This window comes from Gigantopelta aegis, unplaced genomic scaffold (assembly GCF_016097555.1).
Source record: "Gigantopelta aegis isolate Gae_Host unplaced genomic scaffold, Gae_host_genome ctg2066_pilon_pilon:::debris, whole genome shotgun sequence".
Classification (NCBI taxonomy): Eukaryota; Metazoa; Mollusca; class Gastropoda; order Neomphalida; family Peltospiridae; genus Gigantopelta; species Gigantopelta aegis.
The window spans coordinates 24,306-50,000 of NW_024532839.1; the positions used below are offsets into that span (position 1 = coordinate 24,306).

The 25,695-nt window shown below is 37.6% G+C and overlaps 2 pseudogenes; both read right to left on the reverse strand.

Annotated features, from left to right (window-relative positions):
- Nucleotides 1-892: 892 nt before the first annotated feature.
- On the reverse strand, nt 893-16,485 carry LOC121391296 (annotated as a pseudogene).
- A 5,918-nt stretch (nt 16,486-22,403) lies between these two features.
- Nucleotides 22,404-25,695, reverse strand: part of LOC121391297 — a 7,722-nt pseudogene continuing 4,430 nt past the window's right edge.

A 25,695-nucleotide genomic window follows, 5' to 3' on the forward strand; every position in this document is an offset into this window, starting at 1 on the left:
GAGATAGATCCTAAGAGGATAACAGCCCACCATGAATATTCCAAAGAGCAAACGATGACTACAAACATCCATTGAGTAGTAAAAACATGAAGGAAACACACAACAGTACTGACAGCTACTAGACCATTTTGCACTAATAGGCTCACAGATATTACTAAAAAAATTATAAATCAGTAAAATTAATTTTGTAAGATGGCTTACCTCTCATACGTGGATGTGTATCAACAAAATCACCAACAATAGTTCCAAAAATAACTACAAAAAATTTAACAAAAAAGCCGAAAATAGCTGGTAGTACAAAGACCAGGATACAGGAGAACGACCCACAAGAGAAACAGCAAATCCCCACATACGGTCACCCCTAAATGACCCAATATAAAGTAGAAGAGGACAAATGCACCTGTATCATGTACCCATGATGAGAATATGTGACTGATGTAGAGGAGAAATAGAATGATAAAGGAACGTTTTCTAGTAAGTTTTGTTTTCCCAGAATTTGTAGTGAGTGGTGGAAAAACTGCATCTGTTTAAGATGCAATAAAAAATATTAAATGATGTAGAAAATTATATAGTAATATTAAGTCACGTGTAGACCAATTATAGTAGGTACCTAAAATACTCAAAACAATTCTCTTTGCACGACTACTCGATGCCTGCTCTAGAACTCTTTCCTCCTCTGTCTCTCCTTCAACCTTTCTCCTTCTCCTTCTTCTTCCTCTTTCTGCAACAATTCTTCAACTTCTTCTTCATCAGCAGCCATCTTGCTAAGTCCTTATGCAAACACAGTACGATCTATAATACAAAGGGCTGGCTTGCGAGAACTATGTAGAGCCCCTCCCACTTTTCTTTGATCATGAAGGTTATTATTCTTGCAGCTGGCTATGGAACTAGACTAGCTAGAGATCTGGAACAAAAGAACAATACCTTGAATTAAGGGGAGTTCCTAAACCTCTTCTTCCTATTGGTGGTCGTCCATTGATATCGCATTGGATGACCATCATACAACAAGTCCATCTCTCTCGATGTCAGATGTGTGTGTTGTGGTAAGTCAGTCTGATACTCTTGTTCTGTAAAATACTAAGTAGTTGTGTTAGGTAAATGAGAGTAATCGTAGCAAGTTTGAAGAGTGGGGCAAAGGGTTTTCCTGGCGTTCAGTTAGTCTGTGATGGGACTACATACAATGAGGAAAGATTAGGTGCAGTAGCATGCATTAATTAGGAGTGAAACATTATAATATTGAAGACAAACTTCATTGTGATTGGCGGGTAAAGTGACCAATCAGATTTTTTGTCTATCATTACTCTTTTTTTTCAGGGACACATTATTTTAGAAGATTTCAATTTTGCAAAAAAGTAATAGATAAATTTGAAACCACACCCTCTATACATAGCATAGTAAACATATTATAAATGTAATGACGAAGGTATGTAACGGAAATATTATCATTTAAAATGAGTACCATTACAAGATACAACTAAGTGTGGTATTCTTGAAGTAGACGAGAATGGACGATTACTTCATTCTTAGAAAAACCAACTCCAGACTCTACAATTTCTCGAAATGCAGTAAGTTTAAAATATCTCAATGTGTATCACTTTATTTCTTTCTCTTTAGTGTCCTTGTTTTTATCTTTCTCATCACAAGCTATACCTTTGCTGCAGCAGTTTCTAGATGAATATAAAGTGAGATTTTTTATTAATGCAGACTCATGTCCATACTGTATCAAACTATGAGATTGAGTACTATTCTATGTTGTGTAGATGTTTCCATTGAGCAAAGAGATGCCACAGGTCATTTTATAAATATTTATATTCAAAGTAAGTCAAATTAAAATTTAAATAAATTATTTAATTATATTTTATTTAGACAGTCAGTATATACTCTGTTAATCTCTGGTCGATTTGATGTTGGTAATTTGCAGTCTTATATTGAGTGCAATGAACATTTTAAAGCTACACACACTTTGTCAACAAGCTAATATCATTAATATTATTGATAATACAAACCTTGAGCCACACCCACAATGATTAATTTTGGAGGTGTGGCTGTGTGCATATAATTGATATGCCACACCCCTCTTAAAAAGCAAACATTTCAAGATGCAAGTTGGAACTGCTACTTCTGTGTCTAATCCTAACGCCTTCTGGCTGAATAGTCGAGGCATGTGGGCTGGTTACATCTTTTCTGTTGTATTTCTACACTTATTAGTCAATTGTATTCCAGTCCTGAGTGTACCAATGGTCTGGACTATCACTCATTTTATACACAATGTGGTAAGGTTAATAATATTCTACAACTTGTGTTTGTTATTTTTTTCTTTCTTCTAGGGTAAACTACGTCATGTTTCATCATTTAAAGGGACACCATATGTTACTATGGATCAAGGAGAGAGTCGGTGGTTGACAAATTGGGAACAAATTGATAATGGTCTTCAGTTTACACCCACAAGGAATTTCCTCACTGCTTTTCATATTATTTGTAAGCCACTTCCACCACTAATTAATCATTTTCTCCCTCATTTGTCAGGTTCATTTTGGTGGGATTTTTCACCATTCATGATGTGTTACATTGACAGCTGTCAATATGATGTTGTTTTATTAATAGGGGTTGTCCCTAAACTACCTTTCCTTCATGGATTTAGACTTAGAAAACTAATAGAAGATATTTTTTTTCCGTAATGATTAAAATAATAAATAATTATTTCATATTACTTATTATCAAAATTTAAATTGATTCGTTATCTGTTTTTGTTTAATAAATGATATAACTTTGTATATAATAATAATAATAATTACATTTTATTGCTTAGCCCTATCGATCTATAACTGTAAACTGTTTATAAATTTGTTAACAGAGCTGCAACACATTACTGCAATGTAGAGAGAGACTTATTAAAGTTCAAACTTTTATATTAATACTTTGCAAAGCTGGAGCAAACAATGTTGCATTAATTGACCAGATTCTGAAATCTTCAGAGCCAGCCTGCACTTCTTTGCTTGGCTTAGTAAGCTCCATTAGACTAATTTCCATTAATGCATGTCAAGGAGTATGGGAATGAGACTACAAAGTACACACCACATTACTGCATGTATTAGTATCATTTAGCAAGATAATGAATGAATGTATATGTTATAGCTAATATATATAAAGGTATTGTTTTTGTTTTTCTAACAAAATCTAAAAATTATATGCACACAAAGTAATCAACAGTTGTAGTTGTAGAGTAATGTGATAAGAATTAAAATTAGAGTCATCATCATCAAAAAATACAGTAGGAGCCAAACGGACGTAGGTACTACCACTTCTCTTCTTTCTTTTACAGCACACCAGTATTAATATCACTGATATGATAACAATAACAGCTGTTGATGGAATACCGACAAAGACAGTGATTAATATTTTGTTAGTACATGACAGTGCTCCTGATGATGAAGGCTGAGTAGGAGCTGAACTGGTAGAGGAAGATGACTTATAGGAAGAGTAAAAGACATGCTATAGACCCAGGGATTTGTTGACGTCAAGAGAGATACAGGACCCAAATGAGATGAAGTATTTGATGTCATAAGAGATGTAGAACCTGAGTGAGGCAAAAGAGTTGTTGACGTCAAGAGTGACATAGTACCAGATTGAGTTGATGAAGTTGTTGATATGTTAAGAGGTGAACCAGTTGATGAAGTAATATTTGAACTGGTAGATGATAGCAAAGTGGACAGTGATGTGATTGATGTACTCATCATTGATGGGACATAGTTGTTGAGGAGGATAACAGTGTGTTGTCACTGTTGTTTCCCATCATCTCTAAATCTGAACCATAATCACAGACAATGTCACCACTTACAATGAGTGCTAAAAGAAATTGTCTCATTACAATTATACAGGAGCCATATATATATGAGCTTACCAAGTCACCTGGTTTAGTAGTATGTCCACAGTGAGGCGTGGCAAATTATCATCACAAATCATTTTAACTGAGGCTGTTCTAATTATCAATGAATACACTAAAATGTCAATTCTTTTAAAAAACATTGAAAGTATCTTATTGACAAGGGAGGTTTAGGGGTGTCATGGACAAAACAAATGACCAATAACAAATTCTTACAAAGAAGATAAACAATGCAGGTTAATGTAATTAGCACACTCTATTAGTTTAAATACTTTTGACATCACTAAGGTACCTTTTTGCCATTGTAAAGGTCAAAGTAATAATATTTGTTGATGTGTTAAGTTCCCCATGGTTGAGTTCTCCATAAGAAATTGTGGTACCACTGCTAGTGACACAGACCTACACATGTACATCACATGTATATCACACATGCATATCACATGTGCTATTACATTTACTAAAATAATGCATTTAATGTTAAACTTACAGATGAGTTCACACATCCTGGCACATTTGCAATATTTGAACACAATGTAAAATAATACGTGGATCCCACTGTTTAAAGAGAAGAAGAGTGAAGTCAAATTAAAGAGACTTACTTAACATTTACGGTCAATGGATCATGTATAATATCAAGAACACAAAGAGAGTCTGTGTCCTCCATCACAGGAGCAAGAATTCTGGGCTTGTACGTAATGGAATAACAGAAGGAAACAAACAGCTAACGTTTTGCAGGTAGCCATTGTTAACCACACCTCTTTCATTTCTTATTAATGCACATACGTGCATCTTGTGACACACTTGTGACCTCAGCAAGTCAGCACAATAAAGAAGGCTAAACTTCTTACTGTTTTCATCAATAAAGGACCTGTCTAATAATAATCATCGCAGAAATAGAAAAGAGGTCATTAAAATGAGGTGTTTGGTGTCTATGCTGGTTTGATGTTGTTGGTGGCCGTAGTGGTTGGAGATGACTGCCATAACTGTAACGAGTGGGTGGGGATGGAGTAGGACTGACTGCAAGTTTTGTAACGTTGGTGATTGTGTTTGTAATATTGATCATTACATTGTTAGTAAGGAAATTAAACAGACACAATGCTCATTACAGAACAATCGAGAGCAATGGACAATTATAAAAGAAGCTAATTTTAACAAGAACTATTATCTTTTTTTAAATTATAATTATGTTGTGATTTTTGACTATAAATATAATGTTATGTCACTTCCATAGTGTCTTCAATGTAAATCCTTCAGGTAATGTCTCTATAGCAAGACCTAATTCGGATTGAATACTGGTTTACGATCTGAAGTTTTTGAGGGTCTGCAAAATATGCCTACAATATTTGATAAAAGTTTATAACAACATTAGAACTAACTTCACTAATGCCAATTTTCTCTCCAACAATTACATCACTTTCGTCCTCTGCTACTCTACCTGACTCCGCCCCTTCTTCTAAATCATAATCACCTCTCCTATATGCAGACTTCTAAATGAAGATATTACATACAACTTGGTCTCAGTCTCATACTCAAGCACATAATATGGGAATGTGATTTGGTATACACATACATCATATTATGTTAACTGACCAAGTTTTCTAAGTGATATTCCACACCAAAAATAGGATGATTACTAAAAACCTAACAATTTATACAACACTTACTAAATGTCATTATATTATTACCCGATATAAACTATGGATCTCTTTTAATGTTGACTTGAGTTTATCATAGGGATCAATACGAAAACCAAGAATGTACCCACTCTATAACATGTGTATATACTCATACATGACATGTGTATTGCAGTGTGTAATAGACTCACTGATTTGTGTCTCATCAAACTAATGCCATACCAAATTTGGAGTCTGTCATTTTGATACTTACCTAATGGATGGATGGGTGGATAGATGAATGGATAAATGGATGTCACTCTCACTCACAATATGTAGAAATGGAATACTTATATTAAAAGCATCATTAGTGTTGGCATGCCATGCTACACGAACGTTGGTGATATACATTGTACCAAGTGTTCCTTGATCAATAGATAAGTTCATTACTCCAGTGACCTATTATTACAAGATAACAAAGAGGATGTTGTCCAGTAAAACAAACTTTATCATATAGCTGTTCTTTGGTAACAGTCTTAACGATTTGTTATCAAGAATAGCACCTCTTAATTTTATTTCACGATACAATTTGGATGTTTCATATGCTCTGAAAGAGAGCTCATAACTTTAAAGATAGCATAGGGATAGAGATGTACTATGGACAGCCATTACAGTAGCAAACAGTTTAGGATTGTCAGAGATCTGTCCAATCAGTGCACAATTTGTAAGAGCCACAATGTTATTCTATATATACTTACCAAGTTAGTGAATATGAATTCAAATTGAGTTTTGTTACATTTTGTTAAAATATAAAGTGATTCAGTCTGCCCTTTCAATTTCTATAAATCCACAAGTAGGATGTAGTCAGTTTTAAAATGACATCATTATGACTCACTGAAGATGCAACTCTAGATTTTATCTGAGTAATACATTTCAGACCAATAGCTTAAAAAAATATAATAATTTACAAGTTAATAACTAACCAACTTACATAAATTAACATTAGGCTTAGGAGTAGAGACCCACGTCAGCCGTAAGTTTGATATTGTCATTTCACCTATAAAGAAGAGACCAAGAGAGTAACAGACATGGTAAGTATGACTATTTACCTGTTACTCATTATTTCCTTTCGTATCTTCAACATATTCCATTTTATCAATGATTACCTCACCAAGACGAGGGGACAAAAGTCTGTAATAAATATTACAATTAATTTTAAATATAATAGAAGAGTTGATGCATTCACTTTGTTGAATATCAAATCTGATATCTCTATCCTGCCATATTGAGAACGATACCTCTTCACTCTTCGTATCACTATCCATAATTTTCTTGTTGTTCAGTTACCCAGGTGATCTGAGTGTTTGACAACACCCCTTACTAACGCCTATGGCTAAATGTTACAATTCATGAAAAGGGCGTTGCGAATACAGATAACTATGAATAATAATGAGATGACACTGTACAATGAATGTATTAAAACTGGGGACACCGGTCACAAATTAAAAGAAATTTAACAGCCTACCAGATGAAATAATTGATTTCCCAAATGATACAAATATATTATTGTTCTCTGATTAGTTAAATATCTCTTAATATGATGTTTTTATAAATGGTATTAGATGTATGACATTATTTGTCTGTTTATAATTATTTCCTATGTATTGTAGATATTGTAATTACTAAAGTTGTGTAGTCTCTATTATGGGCTGTTGTATTTATTACTGAAAATACAGCATCATTGAATGAATGGAAGATTATAATAAATAGTTATGATGTCATTCTATTTATAGACCAAGTGATTTGAATATATTAATATTTTCTATAAACTAGTATTCAAAGAAATTACTGATCAAATCAACAGCTCCTATATCAGTTAGTTAATATATAATATATATTATTATTAATTTATAATACTACTCTATACAGACTAATAGACAATAATCATTGGATACTTATAATGTATGAAAGTCTAGGATAATAATTTCATGAAGAACTGCAAAGAAAGAAGAATATTATGTCAATTAAATACAATTATTAGATAACAAATAAACTAGGAGGTCATGTTATTGATTTTATAAACATTGAAAAGAAACAGATTGCTTTTTGGGATATTGTGATAAAAGACCAGATTAAGAGTGACTAAAGACCCAGCTAAGGTTAAAAATGGTCTCAGACAAGCTGCTACTAAATAAAGAGCAACAATAACTAATAAAAATAGAACTACAAAATTATAAAAGTTAGAGATATTGGGAGACTTATGATGACATATGGCTAAAGACATGAATGTTTCCATCAGAAATTAATGAAATGGCCATTGTGATTACAGATGACCATTAATAATAAGCATCATGACATTGTACCACTGAATGCGTTAAAGACTGAAGATAAATTAAAAAAGAAATTACCAAATATAATAATTGACTTCAATATAACTAACATACAGGATTACATGACAAAAGAAACATGGGAAGTATTCTAACAACTAGGTATACAATCCTAATGACTCAGCTCCTAAATATTCTTATTAAACATTTCTTATATACTCTTAAAGTGATTTATAGTTAAATAGATATATAAATAGATAATTAAGATTTATTTATAATTAAATAAATTATAAAAAAAACTTGTGTGTTGCCCAAACATTCTCGTCACTCACCCACTCAGGCTTCCACTTAGGCTCCAGGATTCCCTGCTATTGCTAGCTGGGACTGCCACTGTGGCTTGGTAATAACCCTCGTCCGAAGACGAGGTAATCCTGGCTGGAACTTCACCTAAAAAGTAACATGAAAAACAACGTTACTAATTTCACATTAAAGTATGGTAAAGTATACAATCCTACTGACTCACCTCCTTAATATTCCTTAAATACTCTTGAAGTGATTTATAATTATAATAGATAATTTAGTTTTATTTATAATTCTTAATTATAATTTAGAAAAAAAAAACCCTTGTGTGTTGCCCAAACGATTCCTACTCGCTCACCCACTCAGGCTTCCACTTAGGCTCCAGGATTCCCTGCTATTGCTAGCTGGGGACCGCCACTGGCTTGGTAACCCTCGTCTTCGCGAGGTAATCCTGGCTGGAGCGTCGCCCTAACTTAAAACCAGCCGTACGGGATTCCAGCTCTTAGGGAATTTCGCATTCAGGAACCGGGAACCACAAACACACCGGCCTCATCTCGTTTAAAGGGAGACTACCAGCCCTATCCTAGTCGGCCTTTCGGATACTCCGTAGAGTATGCTGGTAAACATCTCAGAGGTCTGATGCATTGCAGAACGCTGGCCCACAACACACTGGCACTCATGACTGTTTCAGTTTCTTTATATATGTACGTCAGATTTTGTCTTCAGTCTCTTGGGGATGCAACTGTGTAGCGCTATGAATCTCATTAACGGTAGTTGTGTACCATCATCCGTTAACTAAAAAGGTTGTTTAGCTATATCAAATTTTTAAGAGCCAACAATAAAACTAGTTCCGTTTAAGCAAACCATCAACTACTCGAGTTCTATTAAAATAAAGTTAATCAAAATAGCAGAAATGGTTGACAATAATTAGTTGTGAATTATTTTTACTCCACCCATTAATTGATCAAAGTTGTCATGAATAGTAATATACTGTACCCTGATTTCGTAAGGAGATTCATAGCCCTAAACACGCACACATGGAAGATATCATCAACAGACAAGTGAGGAAATACACTTTTATATAAGTCTGTTATATATCTATTTGTAGGAGAAAATAGATTTTGGTGAAAGCTTTATGAAGTAATTGTAGTAATTATGGCAACAGATTATTTATCATGATCTCTGATAATAATTTACAAAAAAATGGGCACTATTGTAAGTTTCATAATTATGACAATTAATATAGTATGTTGAGTGATGTTGCAGCTGCAAGTCAGAGAGAAGCAAAAGATCCACAAGCAGCAGCTACTTATTCTGTGCAGACACTGCTGGGAAAAGATCAAGTACAGTTAATTGTAGATAATATCAATTAGACTTATATCCATGTATTAATGGATATGACGCTAATATTATGATTAATTCCTTTCTCTCTTTTATAGCCAGAATTCTTGGTGTTTGGTAGAGCTGTTGTGGACATATTTAGGACCAAAAAATGTCAGGAATATCGTTGATATTGGCATGTGGTGGTATACGTGAACTGACCCTGTTATTATCCCCTTATTGTTACAGACATTAGATAGATTGAATATATGGGATAGCAGTAATACATGAAATACATGTTAACTTAGGGTTGTTACAATGAAGGTATATCTTCATGAGTTGTTCGAGATAAGGAATACATTAAAGGTGTAAAGGTCACTTTTACCACTAGTCCATCCCTATAAAAGAGATTTATTAAATAAATGGAACTCAATTATACTCACCGTAACTAAAGTAGATCCATTACTATGGCAACTAGTAACCCCACCCACGCAGGTAGTTCACCTTCAATCCCCTGAATGAATCCACTAGACAATACATTGATATTCGATATTTATACAGATGAATCATCGTGTCATCTTTACCCTGGTATAAGTTCTAATAATGGATAACATTGATACGAAATATAGCTACACATCTAGCTCCAGCACTGGCAGCTGTAATGTATAGACTGAACAAACTGTTTGAGTAAAAAAAGTTAAACAACTACCTTTAAATAGAACAGCAAGTCTTTCTCCAGCATCATCCCATGCTAAGCTTTGTATTTGACCACCAACCCTATTATCATAATGAGCAAGGACTTAATATTTTAGGTATACTGCATGTGACTTAACATATAAAGTACATGTATGACATGATATTTGTGTAATTGTATTACAACTTTTGACATGATCAAATAACCTACTTACCACACACCTCCTCATTTCTGTCTCAACGCAATACTCGCTGACATCAGCACATTTAACAGCTGCATAGTACCACTATTAACACAAAAACCATCATCAAAGATAGCCATTAGCTTACCACCCACTACAATAAACATATTAATACTCACGAGTTTGCTCATGTGATGAAAAATTGACATAGTACAATGAACAATCATTTTCCACTGCAAATATCAAAATGTTTACCATTAGGACTCCAACAAGATGCCTATAGATTATGAACATACAGCACTATAATACATTATTTTGTACCTTACAATCGACCTGCTAACTGTGTCCACCTCTCACTGGGTCCATCTGCTGGTTTCCCAAACTCTAAATATTTTTGACGAATATGCCACTAGATCCTTCTACCACTGGGGACCAATTGACTTGAGCAATACCACCACCTGTATACGCTATACACATCATCAAACTGCAACATTTTATAAATATATAGTTATATTTACTTTTAAGTAGTGACTGTTCTAAGAGGCACATCCCAGATCATAGTTTGGGTTTGAGGGTGTACCACAGGCAAGGAATCTGCCTTGAGGGACACCAACTTAATGTAGTAACAGTTTGTGTGTAATAAAAAGGTAGAAAACAGCTAATGGATCTACATATACAAATTATAATATAACTAAATGGTATGTATTGCTGTATTGCCTTGCAGCAGAGTTGATATGCCACAAGACCACACCTCCAACCACCGCCCACAGCTAAGAGGTATTACTATGAGGACTGAAAATGAAAATTGTCACTTGATAAATGATAAAATACCAGACTCACGCCCATTCAGACATGTAATACATGATTGGGTTCTGTCCTTTTAGTGACTAGAAAAGTCAGTCTATAAAAGGTAAACAAGAGAAATCAAAGGAACGAAAGTGATTCATGTCAGTTAAGGGATAGGACAAGCTGTTACAATGTAACATTAACTTTTAGTAATAATATGTTGTATCAGAATGACATCACCCTGTAGAAAAACAACAATTAATATATAAATATAAAAAAACATAACATAATGATGTAAGGACTGACAACCAAAACAAACAAACAATAAAACATACTTGAGTAGCTATAGCAAAGAGTGGGAAGTACGAGTGGATGGCAATTCCCTTAATAGTGGAACTAGACCTAGGGGGAAGTATATATAATAATCATGATAATACATATTATTTTATAGGTAAATTTTATTTAACTAAAGTAATACAACAGGTGTGAACAAAGGTAACACAAATTAGTTCCAGGAGAGGTCAACATATACATTTTAAAGTCATGCTAACTTACCACAGGGAAACAGCGGCATATTCTTCACACATTTCCTGATAGTTGACCTGTAACAATAGGTAGCAGTATCAAAATATATAAATCACCTTGTTCTCACTTACAGGCACCCAACTGAAGGACGAAAGGAAAAGTTTGTAACTTCCGAAACAGTTAAGAACAGAAGTGGCACAGTTAGTTAACACATGGACCCTCCTCTTCAATTTCATCTCCTTCACTTAAAACCTCTAATGCTTTGATGAGTCCTTCATCTTGCCTAACAATCCAATTATTATATGATAATACACAAGAGATATGTATTATATATATATAGTATAATTTTCTAGTATTTACAAAAACAGATATCTTGTTTTTGCTGTGTCAACCAAAAATTAACGCAGAAAACATCTGATGAAATTGAACATTGATGTGGTTCTTTTAGAAATTAGTTCAACATCCACAAAATCTACCACAATCCATCCCAGTGCCAGTAAAAATTATGAGGTAAACCCTAATAATTATAGTAATTAAACAACAGACACTTACCAATTGTGCCACACTTTTTTATCCAATGTTTCTGGGGACTGGTACAAATGCAGACTGGTTTTGTGTGTAGATGAGAAACTGGTGCTTGTATTTCCAACATGGGACTCAATAAAAATAGGAGGATATACCTATAATTAAAAGATACATAATGTTATAACTAAAGATAAGTTAACACTATATATATGATGATAAAACAGTGATATACAAATATGTACTTGTAGTCTGAACTACTTGCTACAGATACGAATTCATCTTCTGAGCATATACGAATTGTCCTCTTTTTCTCCTACAGTTTAGTAGATCCAAGGAAGGCAGAGAAAAAGACTTGAGTACTGCTAGAATTAACTGCCATGTTTCCAGCCACGCCTCACTTCACACCGGTATAAAAATCATAAGACAGCTAAGCTACTACAGCGTCTCGATTACTATGGCAGTACTTCTGGAATCTTCACAAAAACTTTCCCTCAATGAGTGAAACAGGTATAGTGAAAGACTATTTCAAGAGATAAGATTACTGGAAGAATTGCGAAAGAAGCATTCGTTTAATATTGCAGGAAGAGGATTTCACCATCAAGACATCTGGACTTGATAGATCCTAGAAGTCCTACTGGTAGAAGAGAGAGGGGAGGAGTTTAGAATTAGTAGAAAAAGACTGCAGATCGTGTTAGACAATTAAATCAAAGACCCAAATCAACCCAAACCACCATCTTTAGCAGACTTAGCTAGTCAACGATGGATTATTCATGCTGGAAATGTCCACTCAGAATATACACATGTAGCTCAACAATTGTTTTCAGATGGTGTGAATTGGGGAGAGTGATAGCATTTTAGGATTTTCAGCAACATATTGTCTCATATGCAATCCAGCAGGGTGTCCAAGAGTCAATAGTTTGAGAGTGTAACTGCATGGGCTGTGCTCTTTCTTAGAGCAGGAATTAACGGGACTGGTCAGACAGCATTCTTGGGTAAGTGGGGATTGTCTGGAAGAATGTCACATTTACTCTATCAAAGCAATTAGAAATATCAAGTTAGTTCCACTTATCTGTATGTAGAGTTATGGTTGGTATGCTGTGTGGTTGATACCAGTGACATTAGTTGTAGTGTAATTAGTTTGCATTGCAGAGTGCAAAGGAGCATGCCTTTCTTGCTTTATTAAGGTCATGCCTTTCTTGCTTTCAATTCATTGGCTTCTTGTTGTGTGCAAAATAGAGTCATGAATAATAGATATTCCCAGCTAATGAAATCAATTAGAACCACCTCTTATAGTGTAGAAATAGGTTAATATATTACAAATTTAAATCATCAAAGGAATAAAGGGAAAGACCCAAAATATTCTAGAAATAACACCAATCTATTTGGCTCCACATATGTGCCACGAAAACCTGTTGCAATAGACATTCTGTGTCATAATTTGCATAATTTGCAGTATGTTTGTACCTTGTAGACATGATATATATAGTCTATATATCTAATTCCTTTTGTCATATTTTATATTGAAAGGATGCACTTTATAACAAAAAGAATATTCTCAACATCCAATTACACCCCCCGCCCTTCAAAAACTATTGTGTAATTATGTTTTGTCACCAAGCAAACCTAATAACAGCATAAAGAAATATTATTTATTGGTTGTCATAGCAGAGATTTCCATAGCATTTTCAGTTATGTGCCTAGAAATGTAGACTCCTCACCACAGCTTCCTGTGTTAAAATAGTTTAGTTGTGACAGGTCATTCCTAACCTTTAATCAGATCTTTTATAGTTCAGTTTTTATACAGTGCAGATAGTCAAATTGTCCCTCTTGTATTGTAGGATACTTTTTGTGAATAGTGCAGACAAATTCTTACAAAGTAATAGTAGTAGTGAAAGAATGGACTTGCTGAGGCTGGCTCACCAACTTGGAAAGACTTAAAACTGTTGGTATATAGGATTAGAGCTGCATTAGCTTTCTCTTTAGAAATGCATTCTCCTCATAATGTATATTAACTTTTCTTGTCATTCTATCTATAGGGCTGTTAGAAATGATGTCTTTACAGGTGAAACAAGCGCTCTCTGTACCATAATTGAATATTATAATCATTTCCTGTATACCATGAAAAATTTAATCATCAATTCATCAGTTCGCTTTGTTATTTAATTATTTTTTGTATTTTATTATTTTTATAATATTTTTTTAACACCACTGAGATGATATGAACTCTACAGGAAATTTGTCGGCTACTATATAACTTGTGGTTTTTAATTAAGAAACGAATAGGGTAATAAAACGTTCCCCCTTCGCTATTGCGTCAGCGTATATTATGGGCGTGGCTGTTAGTTTAATTACTGTTATTATAAACTAAAATGTTCTCTGCAAGCAAGAGCTGCTCTGTTCTACGTAGTTTTAGAAACCTTTTTAAAGCCTCTAAGAAGTAAAAAAACAAATCCTAAGTAAGAAATATATAACACTAGTCATTATGGTATTGTCTCTTTTAGGCTTCTAATAGATCTTTTAAGTATTTTTTCCAGAATTTTTGTCCTTGACAGATACGATAAGGGAATTTTCAGAAAGAAGACACTAGGTTAGCAAATCAATATCCAACAGTACACACTTAATAGATGGAATGACTGATTGGAATATTCCTGAGGTTCTGAGTCACTATATATATTTTGTTACACATACTTACACAGCAGAGCAGGTATACAATGTTGTAGGCGATATAAAATCAGTATAAAGAGTTCCTAACATGGTGTAAAGAATCTAAATTTTTAAAGAAAGAAAGGCCCGTGTATAGCAGGCTACACGGTGGGATTCCTCCCTTTGGAGAAAAGTTATACTTTCTTTATTTTATCTTAACATATACACTTTTAAGAGTAAGTATTTTGTGTCTTTAGCACTAGTTATTAAAACCATCTAATATTTTTTATTCATAGAGTAATTGCTACAGACGGGTCGATTGTTTTAGGTCACTTAGAAACTACCTGGAAATTTTCAACCTGGTCCAACCTATCCTACAGGTGGCCCATTGTTTCTAGTACAAAATTACAGTAAAATATAATTATATTAATGTTCATGTCATGATTATATTATCTAGTCATTTGTTCGAGTTTCCGCTCTGTGATATATGCTGGTTTAGCTAATCCGTGTTTTAATGAAGTTGCAGAAACTTACGCGTCCTTTTTGAATCTCGTTGTGAGGTATTGTATGTCCTTATCATCTCAAGACCCAGGCAACATGGCTCTGACAATGCGTATATTTGGGATCACCATACATCTAGTTGATATTAATAGATGGATAATTAATTTTGTTGCTCTTTTTTATTATTTTTGTTCAACAATAATTCATCAATAAATACTTGTATATATCAAATAATTTATTTATTTATTATTTTTCTTTCATTTTTACATTATTTGACGCAACAGTTGTTGTCATTAAATTATGTTGCTATGGTAATTGACTAAATACACAATAGCATTTAAACTATGACTTACTATTGATAGTGAAGACTGATATCAGGTCTGGGAGTAAAGAGGAGGAGACAGCAGCAAGAACTCTGTCAGCATGAGTCTGTTGATGAGGACCCTGCCTCACGTAATGCTGAGCACTTTAATTCTCTTATCGGATAATATCTAGTTAACAAAGAGTTTAAACATTGCCTCAAATTAACACTTTGAAAATACTTTGTCTGATGCAAAGGAGTGTAATGGAAAAAGTGGCTTATGGATTTCCACACCTTCAGCATAGTGCTGACTTAGTATTGAGTGTGCTTTACTAGCCTAGAGTATAGTATATCAAATTATTGTTTGTTAATATTTACTGACCTCAGTGTCACTGGAAAGTCTTGTGGATCATGATCAGCTTCTATTCTAAACTAGTTTGTCTAATTTTTCCAAACGTATTGTCTCTTCTCCTGTTCTCTTCTCTAGTGCTTCAGGAACGTGCAGTTTTTTTTCTGCTAATTTAATTTAATAAATGTTCACGATAGTTTGGTTCTATATAACAAACTTATGAAGACAATCTACAGAGTAAAGAGTGCTACCTTTCTTTCCTCTTCTAGCCCTGATCTTTAGGGCTTCTCATTCTCTCATCTTCTCTCCATTGCTGAAATTTCTTTTGCTGAAGATGTCATCTTGTCTCTGTTGCTCCTTTTCTTTTATGAATACAACTCCAATTGTTTCTTTAATTGGGTGGGGGGGTGTCTTGTTGTCTTTTCTCACTCTGTCTCTTTTCTTCTTCTTCAATGAGTGCTTTCTGATTTGCCAGCTGTTCCATTGCCAGCTTTGCGTTTCATGCTTCCGAAAGCCTGACATTGTTGACACCGCCATTCCGACACCTAAATACACATTAAACATATCGATATTACTATACACAATCTTCTTTAACTTTTCTGCTAGCTCTTTACAAATCTGATCATGTTTTGTCCTTCTATCTTCCTCTCCACAGCTCTTTCGCCTTTTCCATTCTCTGCACCCCTCTGTATAATATATCTTGGTTTTTCTCCCACAAGTTCAAGAAGTCTTTTTCTTCTTCCTGAATTCAACAGAATGCTTCTTTGTTTATTATAAATCGTGATAGCATTAAAAAATGTCTCCATAGGACCCTCCTATCAATAGAGAAGATTAACAGATGTAGCAATAGATTTCTACAGGTCAATATGGACTTACAGTCTCATCTTTGTCTTGTGACTCATCTCTCTAACTTCGTCAATATACAGTGCACGATAACATTTACTCCATGGAGGATACTGTCAGAAATGGTTCAAAATGAAGTCTAATCTTCCTGCTACCTTCCACCACCTCCATCAACTATCTAAAGACAAGGTACATAATATATATATTCTATATCTTCACTTTACAAAGACAGTCTTTAAATTGGGTTTTGGATGTCCTTTAACTGAAATTGTATAATAATTGTCAACTTTTACCTAACTCTTCTGCCATAAGTTGTCTCAATTTTTTCTTGCAGGACATCCAATGACCACACCTTCTTTAGCCACACCACCTCCGTTACCCTTCAGTTCCTATTGTATACATTTCTTTAATTTGGTTATCATTGAGTTCCCAACGTTGACCGCTCTCTCTAACAATGACCCACACCCCTTTTATGTTCTTGTTGTGACTCTCTCTATTTCATACAATATCTCTTCGTTTGAATGATGGTAACAAGTTATCTTTCTTCTGTTTCAAACAGTGCAACTTTCTGCTTAAGAGAACGAACAAGTCCCAAACATCTTGTACAAACTGAACTCTATTTGATAAAATGTTGTTATTGATGTCAATAGCTCCATTTAAAACACATTCAGCATTTAAAGAGCCTCTAATGTACAACTGCTACACACTGTTTCCAAATTGTCTGACAACTGCATTACCCTACGCATTAAGACAAATTCGATAGGGATATCCTCACCATTAACCTCTAAATCGTGGTTGTATTTTTTTTTCCCGCCATGCTGTTTGATGTTCATTTAAAAAGATGCTTCCTTTCTGTCTTTGCTTCTTCCTGCTAATGTTTTAACTCTCAATCAACTGTTGTTTGCCCTTTCTCTCTTTCAATTTAATTGATTTCAATAGGGGTTCATATCCACTTCAGAATAGTCTTGCTTGTGTTAGAAATGTACTCCCCTGACAGTTGTCACATATTCCATCTACACGCAAATCTTCAAAATCCATAATTATTTTTACTTATTATTTCTACTTTTATCTGGAGGAGGATTTAATGACATTCCTTTTTTTCTATGTTGTGACAAGCTCTTCCAGTCTCTTCCACTCATCACTCCCACTCTCATTTTAACAAACCCGCCACCACTTTTGGTAGATTACGAGAATATACGAATAAACGCGAAGTTCTAAATAATCAAAGATTCCGGATATAAAAAATACAGGTACATGTACTTAAATTCACGTTGGTATTATATGTTAGGGTAACTAGAAGAAAATAACATGGCTAGATGTTTCCTTACGACGTATAGCATTTCTTCACTTGTTCATCTGTATCCTTGTAGTTTGGTAAATATACATCTTCGTTCAACTTGGATGTTAAATTGAGAAAAGGTGATGTTTTTCTCTCAAAAACCTCGTGGTCAAAAGCCCATCCTTCGATATCAATGGGACAGGACTAGAAAATTATGATTGGACGCAAATTGACTCCTCAAAATGGGTAGAGTATGTTTTAATTATTTGGGGGTGTTGTTTTACTGAGTGTTATGTCTTACATTTGTAGACAAGAGAAAGCAGAGGAAAAGAAAGGAATATGAATTAATGGATTTAATCCATTTAGAAGTGGACCGCCTCCGCACTTGACAGGGAAGTTCCTGATACACGAGAATCAAAAGTAAAAAACTGTTAATATAATGCATGGATGGATCAATGGATTGATGAATGGATGAATGGTAGATGGATTGGATGGATGGATCAATGCATAGATGGATGGATCAATGGATAGGCTGGATTGATGATGATCAATGGATAGATGGATTGATGGAATGATCAATGATAGATGTGATGGATTTGATGGATGGATTAAAGGATAGGTGGATTTGATGGATGGATCATGGATCTATGATTGATGGATGTTCACATGGATAGATGGAGTTATTGATGGATCCAATGGATAGAGGATTGCTCACTGTATTGATTAGCTGGATTCATGGATCATATGGATGGATCAATGGATAGATGGTAGATTTATTGATGGCTGGATCACTGGATATATGGATTGATGGTTGATAATGGATAGATGCTTGTGGCTGGATCAATGGATAGATACACCAATATATATTCAAAATGGACCAACACTAACGATGGATTTATTGTTCCCTCTCTTGGTATAACTTCTATGATGATTTAATTGGTACTATGATGATGTCATCACGAGGTGTCATAAGGTTTTGTTTAGGTGATGTTTAGCTGATGTATATTATATTGATGGCATCACTAGTTGGTCATTTAATGATGAGTTCATCAAGTGAATTTCCACCCCGAACCCACCCTATTATTAAATAGTCTTATTTGTTTTTAGATGTATTGAGAACGTATATTCCCATCTCATTTACCATCAACATCAGTTTATTATCATTTTCCACAATGAGGCCTGAACGTGCTTTTACTCCGTACAGTAACTAGAGTATTATAAATCTTCACCACCTCATATTTCAACTAAATAATGTCTTGTTTATGACTACAGTGACCATAGTAATGAAATGTTTATATATCCATCATATTCTTCCATATTTATGTCATATGTCCTTATATCTATCGATATTTATGTCCTATGTCCTGATATCTATTTGTTATGTTATTCATATGTCCATTATATATCTATTGTTTGAATATAATTATTCTTTTTCAAAGGTCTTTCCATACTGATTTCATTTTCCTTATTATTATATATTATTTTCCTCTTCTTCCTATCTGATCTTAAAGAGAAATGGAACACTTATATCAATACAAGACTCAAAAATAAACTCCTTAGACACAAGAAGAGAGAAGGATCACTTAGACCCAGAATGACAGGGGCACAATGGCAGCCACGGGTCAAGTTCCTGTTGTTTCTAGGACTCTCATTGGAAGTTAATCTTTGTTGGTTGGAACCATTATTGACAGGATATAAATAAAATCGTTCAAATGTTGTCTGGTCCTGTGATGATGATTGTAATTATGGACACATTAGAGATATTCTACGATCAGAGGACCCCCATTTGTAAGAGCGGCTTTAATATGGAACCCTCCAATTTAAATGGAAGAAAATCCACAGGACTATGAACAAAAGAGGCGTGTTATGATGAAACCTCATGAGGTAAAATCTCCTACACAATGCTGGGGGCGTTCTGTTTGCAAGAGATCCTTAGTTTTTCTTTAAAATTGGTGCTTATGGATCCCTGCATGGATATTTGGGGAGGAGAGAATTTGGAGTTGTCCTTTCGAGTAAGTTTTGAGTACATTATTGTTAGTGTCAAACATTTGATTTCAAACTAAACTCATACATTTAATACCATTAGCTTTAAAATAACCATACAGGAAGTTGTGTTTAGTTTATATAATACACCAAGTATATAAATGTAGGTACATGTAAACACTCACAGATGTAACGTACCTTTATACATGTATGGTCGTACTTCTTTTTTGCCTGTAGATTTTGGATGTGTTGTGGCGAAATTAGAGTTGGTTCCATGTTGCCGAGTTGGACACATATTTCCGTAAAAGACAACCAACCATATCATTTCCTGGTGGTGTAGATATTTTTTAGTACGTAACAATAAATGCGTCTGTGCTGAAGGCTGGATGGATGAATAACAATAATCTTATATGCTAAAGACCGGATATACGTAAGAGAGAATATGGTGATATATCTGATCGTCTTGCCATCAGAGAAACATTAAAATGTAAAATCGTTTAACGGTATGTTAGCAAAACGTCTATCCGGGAAATTACCTAGACCGAATATCAAAATCTTTATCTCTGGTTCGTGTAAGTATTATCATGAGCTACAATGTAAGTTTCAATATTACTTACCAAAGGTTCCTAATCCTCAAATCTAATCTCTGTCGCTGATACTTTATGGACAAAGGGAGGTAGGATTAGTAAAGTCTCTATAACATGTCCATGACAGGCTGGTAACCAGGTAGATATCCTCCCACCTCCTTATTAAAGATTATTATCTAAACTCGACTTTGGGTTTACGATACAGGTGAACTCTCAATTTTGAAGCAGAGCTTTGTTTAGCGTGTCACAATCTATGGCGTGGTGGGTCGCATACACATCCTGAATTTCCAGGTTTTGGGTGGGAACAGAAATGGGGAGTATATACAATCAGGTTTGGGTTCATATAAACTGGATATAAGTACAGACAATTGATTGGGTTTTTGTTCTCTTATATACCATGCCACTTCGTCATGGTGATAACTGGTCTTGTAGTGAGAAGGACCCACTAATCAACCAGTAATGAATGTTTGTAATGGATTTACCACAACAACAGTGGATTTTTCCCAATCACTACACTCCATCACGAAGACCTCCAAGGATGATAACCTTTTTGAAATCTAATTATTGTTAATAATTTTTTAATTAATAAATATTGTCTTGTATCGAGATATTTTAAAGGACATAGCTGTATCACGTGATTCTCTAATGCGACATCATCACAGTAGATGCCTAGGCTTACATTATGTTGGGGAATCCTTACATTCTGTATGAAAGAGAGGCTCTGCAGAAGAAAACGCACTGACCTCTGTAAGAACCAACGTGGTAAGAAGGGGCGGTATGGTGTTTAGTGTTAAACCACTGAGAGAGACCCTATATATTTTTCACTCTCTTGTATTAAATTTAGGACTCATTTTTTTCCTTGTACCGTACATTGTTATTTAGTAGAACACTTTTTAAATTGTTATATGATGTCATGTATCTTAAATATCTTGTCATGAGTTTGTTCCCCTGTTTTATATCTTAACATCACATGCCCCACCGTCCGCCACCTCTCCAGCACCAGCACTCCTCCCCCACCGACGTCCAAGGATGCCAGTGTAAGAAACCAAAGCTTAGTAGATAATCGAGGAAAAAGACAGAGGCGCTCTCTCACTGATATTTCATAAAGGAATGAAGCGTAAAAAGGCTGTTACTCATGATCGTAGTGGACCTATCATAGAACAATGTTAGGTGTTTATTTTTTTTACCTGTAATCTATCCAGGTCTATAACTTAATTGAATTGAGGATCAAAGTCGCTTATGGAAAATGTTAGATAGATAGACCAAGCTATGATTGTTTTTACCAACCCCCCCCGTGTTCCCTCAGACCTAAACTAATATCCTGATTCCAAAATTTCGGAAACCCGGGTTTTTGCATTGTACAGAAGCAGGCTTTGTATTGTTATTCATGTTTATAACATTAACTATAAGCGCTATTACCAACTAATTGTAATGCCATAAAGGTGCACAGGTACATGTAAGCAGTTACTTCATGTTAGGTTACATGGATTATGTACAATGTATGGTTATATGGAAATACCATTGTTAATTGTTTATATTCAAATAATTTTTTTCTCTAATAATATCCCACGAAATGGTGTGGTGGAGGTGGTCCTCTCTCTCGCTCCTTGTAGGTGGAGGTGTGGGGTGGGAAGTGGGGGTGCGGGCGCTTTGGAGAGGGTACTCTCCCGTTGGTGGTTTATTGACCGGGGTATGCACAAGTTACGGATTCAGTAGTGGTCACGGCGAGATAGTGAATCACCCAATTTTGGACACAAATAAAATTAGTCCTCCTCCGCCAGTATCAACAAGACCAGCTCATCATCTCGCATCAAGGTGGTTGTAATAGAAGCGCCACGCCCACCTTCAACAAGTGATGGCTCGCGACCACTCCACCACTCCTGGTTGCTAATTAAGTCATCTGTTCAGGAAGACCTGGTCAACATAGGACCCCTTCCGCCACCTGTAATCGCCATAGCATGGGAGCAACCGCAAATCGGGATTAATCCTCCACCCCCTCCACCTGCTCGAGTGACATTCCCTATTGAGAGAAATAACCCACGGCAACAATCCCAGAGCATTCCCCCTCGTCTCCACCTAGTAGATTCTCCTTCCTCCTCCTCCTCAGTCCCCTCTTTTTTTTTTTTTTTTTTTGTTTTTTTTTTTTTTTTTGTTTTTCTTTCTTTGTTTTTTTCTACTTCTAATCCAGTAATTTTTTTTTTTTTTTTTTTTTTTTTTGTTCAAAAGATCATAAACTGTTACATAAAAAAATTAAGACCACAATTAAACCTTTAATACCTTTCCTCACTCCATCAGTAAGAACCGGGCCCCCCCCCCCACCTCATCCTTTAAAACTCCTAACTCGCGTTCAAATGGTGGTAGACCCTCCCTTCTGTTTCCCGGAGTCTTCATCTGATAGTGGCATCAAATAGACTGTCTCGGCAGGGACCTCCTCCTCCTCCACCTCGCCTGGACTCAGAACCTTCGAGTGCCCTCTTTCCACCTCCTCCCACAGTCAAAAAGTCCTGAGGGTGAAACAACAAGGACAAGGCAAGAGGAACAATAATTTGTTTTGTTTTATATTACTAATTTTCGGGTGTCCACCCTCCCACCTCCGTTAAGATCACATCTTCATCTCCTCCTCTCCTCCCACTCGCCTCTCTTCCACCTATACCAGGTTCAGGTGTGGGGACCCTCCACCCCCACCTAACAGATCGCCACTGTGAGAGAGAGAGAGAGAGAGAGAGAGCGAATTTACTCATTATGTACACTAGTTTGATTTTACCAAGTTTTGACCTTTATCTTGTAATCTGTATGATTAGATGCAAACATTCCTTTGACTTAAGGAACAGAAATCTTGTTTTTTTTTGTTGACCAACACGATTATACATTATCATACATTTAAATGGATTTGCCACACCATCAATTTTCCTTTTTTAGGGCCCTCGTATTCACCCCCACCCCCACCACCCACTAATGATCGAAGGATCGAACAGCTACTATACCGAGAAAAGAACTCCTCCACCCCCGTCTCGTTGACCACACCAATCAATACTAACATCTTCCACTCCGCCTAATGAGAAGCGCCACCCACAAGATCACGGTACTTCATCGGATGGTAAAGTGAACACTTAATTCGCTAAAATGCCACAACCCACTTCTTTTAGATGACTTTGGAAAATAAATTTCAGTTTCCGACCAGCTATCCCATCTCCACAAAGATGGGTTACCAGGACCAAAACATATATCTCCGTAAAAACCAAAGTATGTACGACTCTCACATGGGAATGTCACACTGACGTTTGACATAGTCGTCCGTGCCCCTCCATTAGGCCCCAACCCAGGACACTCGAGGGGAGCACACATCCACCTCCCCTGCCCCCGCCCCCTCTTTAGTTCTAATTTGAGGATAGTATGTTTTTTTGTAACATCAATTGGGTAATTATAATTATCTGGGTTTAGCTGTTTAATACTATTAGATAACTACTGGCATGTGATCACTTAAATTTTTATTGTGTCCATAGTTCTTATTTGAAGCCCACCATGGTTTGGTCAGATCCACTTAGTTGCCATGGTAGCACAATTAGAGATAATCTGTGTTGAAGTGTTTTTTTACATGTCAATACTTTTAATATTTCTTATGATAACTACTACTACTTGTTGTTATTCATATTATTATAGTATTATTACTATTTATTGTATTGTTATAATACAAATTTGTGAGTTACACATCAACGTGTGTAGTTAGCCCCACCGACTCTCTAGCTGCAAACGACACGCCCTTATTTTCAGTGACATGTTACCCTTTTTGTATCAAATTATAATGCAATAATGGGTGTGGTTTACACTGTTGGCATATATATTCCTCATCCGCTCAAGGGGTTTGGTATCAGCTAAAATCAAAGAAAGTCATACCATGTGTATCTCTCATCCATTATGAGTATGATGTATTTCCAACAGTCCATACTCCATAGATCTAACGGTTTAACCATTTTTATAATAAACACACAAAAAACAAATCAAAATTGACAAAAAAAATATTCAGAGAGAACAAGTCCGTCATTTTGGATTAATTTCCTTAACATTCATCAATTATCTTCATATATAATACATTCCTCCGCCCCCCCCCCCCCCCCCCCCCCCACCCCCCCCCCCCCCCCCCCCCCCCCCCCCCCCCCCCCCCCCCCCCCCCCCCCCCCCCCCCCCCCCCCCCCCCCCCCCCCCCCCCCACCCCCCCCCCCCCCCCCCCCCCCCCCCCCCCCCCCCCCCCCCCCCCCCCCCCCCCCCCCCCCCCCCCCCCCCCCCCCCCCCCCCCCCCCCCCCCCCCCCCCCCCCCCCCCCCCCCCCCCCCCCCCCCCCCCCCCCCCCCCCCCCCCCCCCCCCCCCCCCCCCCCCCCCCCCCCCCCCCCCCCCCCCCCCCCCCCCCCCCCCCCCCCCCCCCCCCCCCCCCCCCCCCCCCCCCCCCCCCCCCCCCCCCCCCCCCCCCACCCCCCCCCCCCCCCCCCCCCCCCCCCCCCCCCCCCCCCCCCCCCCCCCCCCCCCCCCCCCCCCCCCCCCCCCCCCCCCCCCCCCCCCCCCCCCCCCCCCCCCCCCCCACCCCCCCCCCCCCCCCCCCCCCCCCCCCCCCCCCCCCCCCCCCCCCCCCCCCCCCCCCCCCCCCCCCCCCCCCCCCCCCCCCCCCCCCCCCCCCCCCCCCCCCCCACCCCCCCCCCCCCCCCCCCCCCCCCCCCCCCCCACCCCCCCCCCCCCCCCCCCCCCCCCCCCCCCCCCCCCCCCCCCCCCCCCCACCCCCCCCCCCCCCCCCCCCCCCCCCCCCCCCCCCCCCCCCCCCCCCCCCCCCCCCCCCCCCCCCCCCCCCCCCCCCCCCCCCCCCCCCCCCCCCCCCCCCCCCCCCCCCCCCCCCCCCCCCCCCCCCCCCCCCCCCCCCCCCCCCCCCCCCCCCCCCCCCCCCCCCCCCCCCCCCCCCCCCCCCCCCCCCCCCCCCCCCCCCCCCCCCCCCCCCCCCCCCCCCCCCCCCCCCCCCCCCCCCCCCCCCCCCCCCCCCCCCCCGCCCCCCGCCCCCCCCCCCCCCCCCCC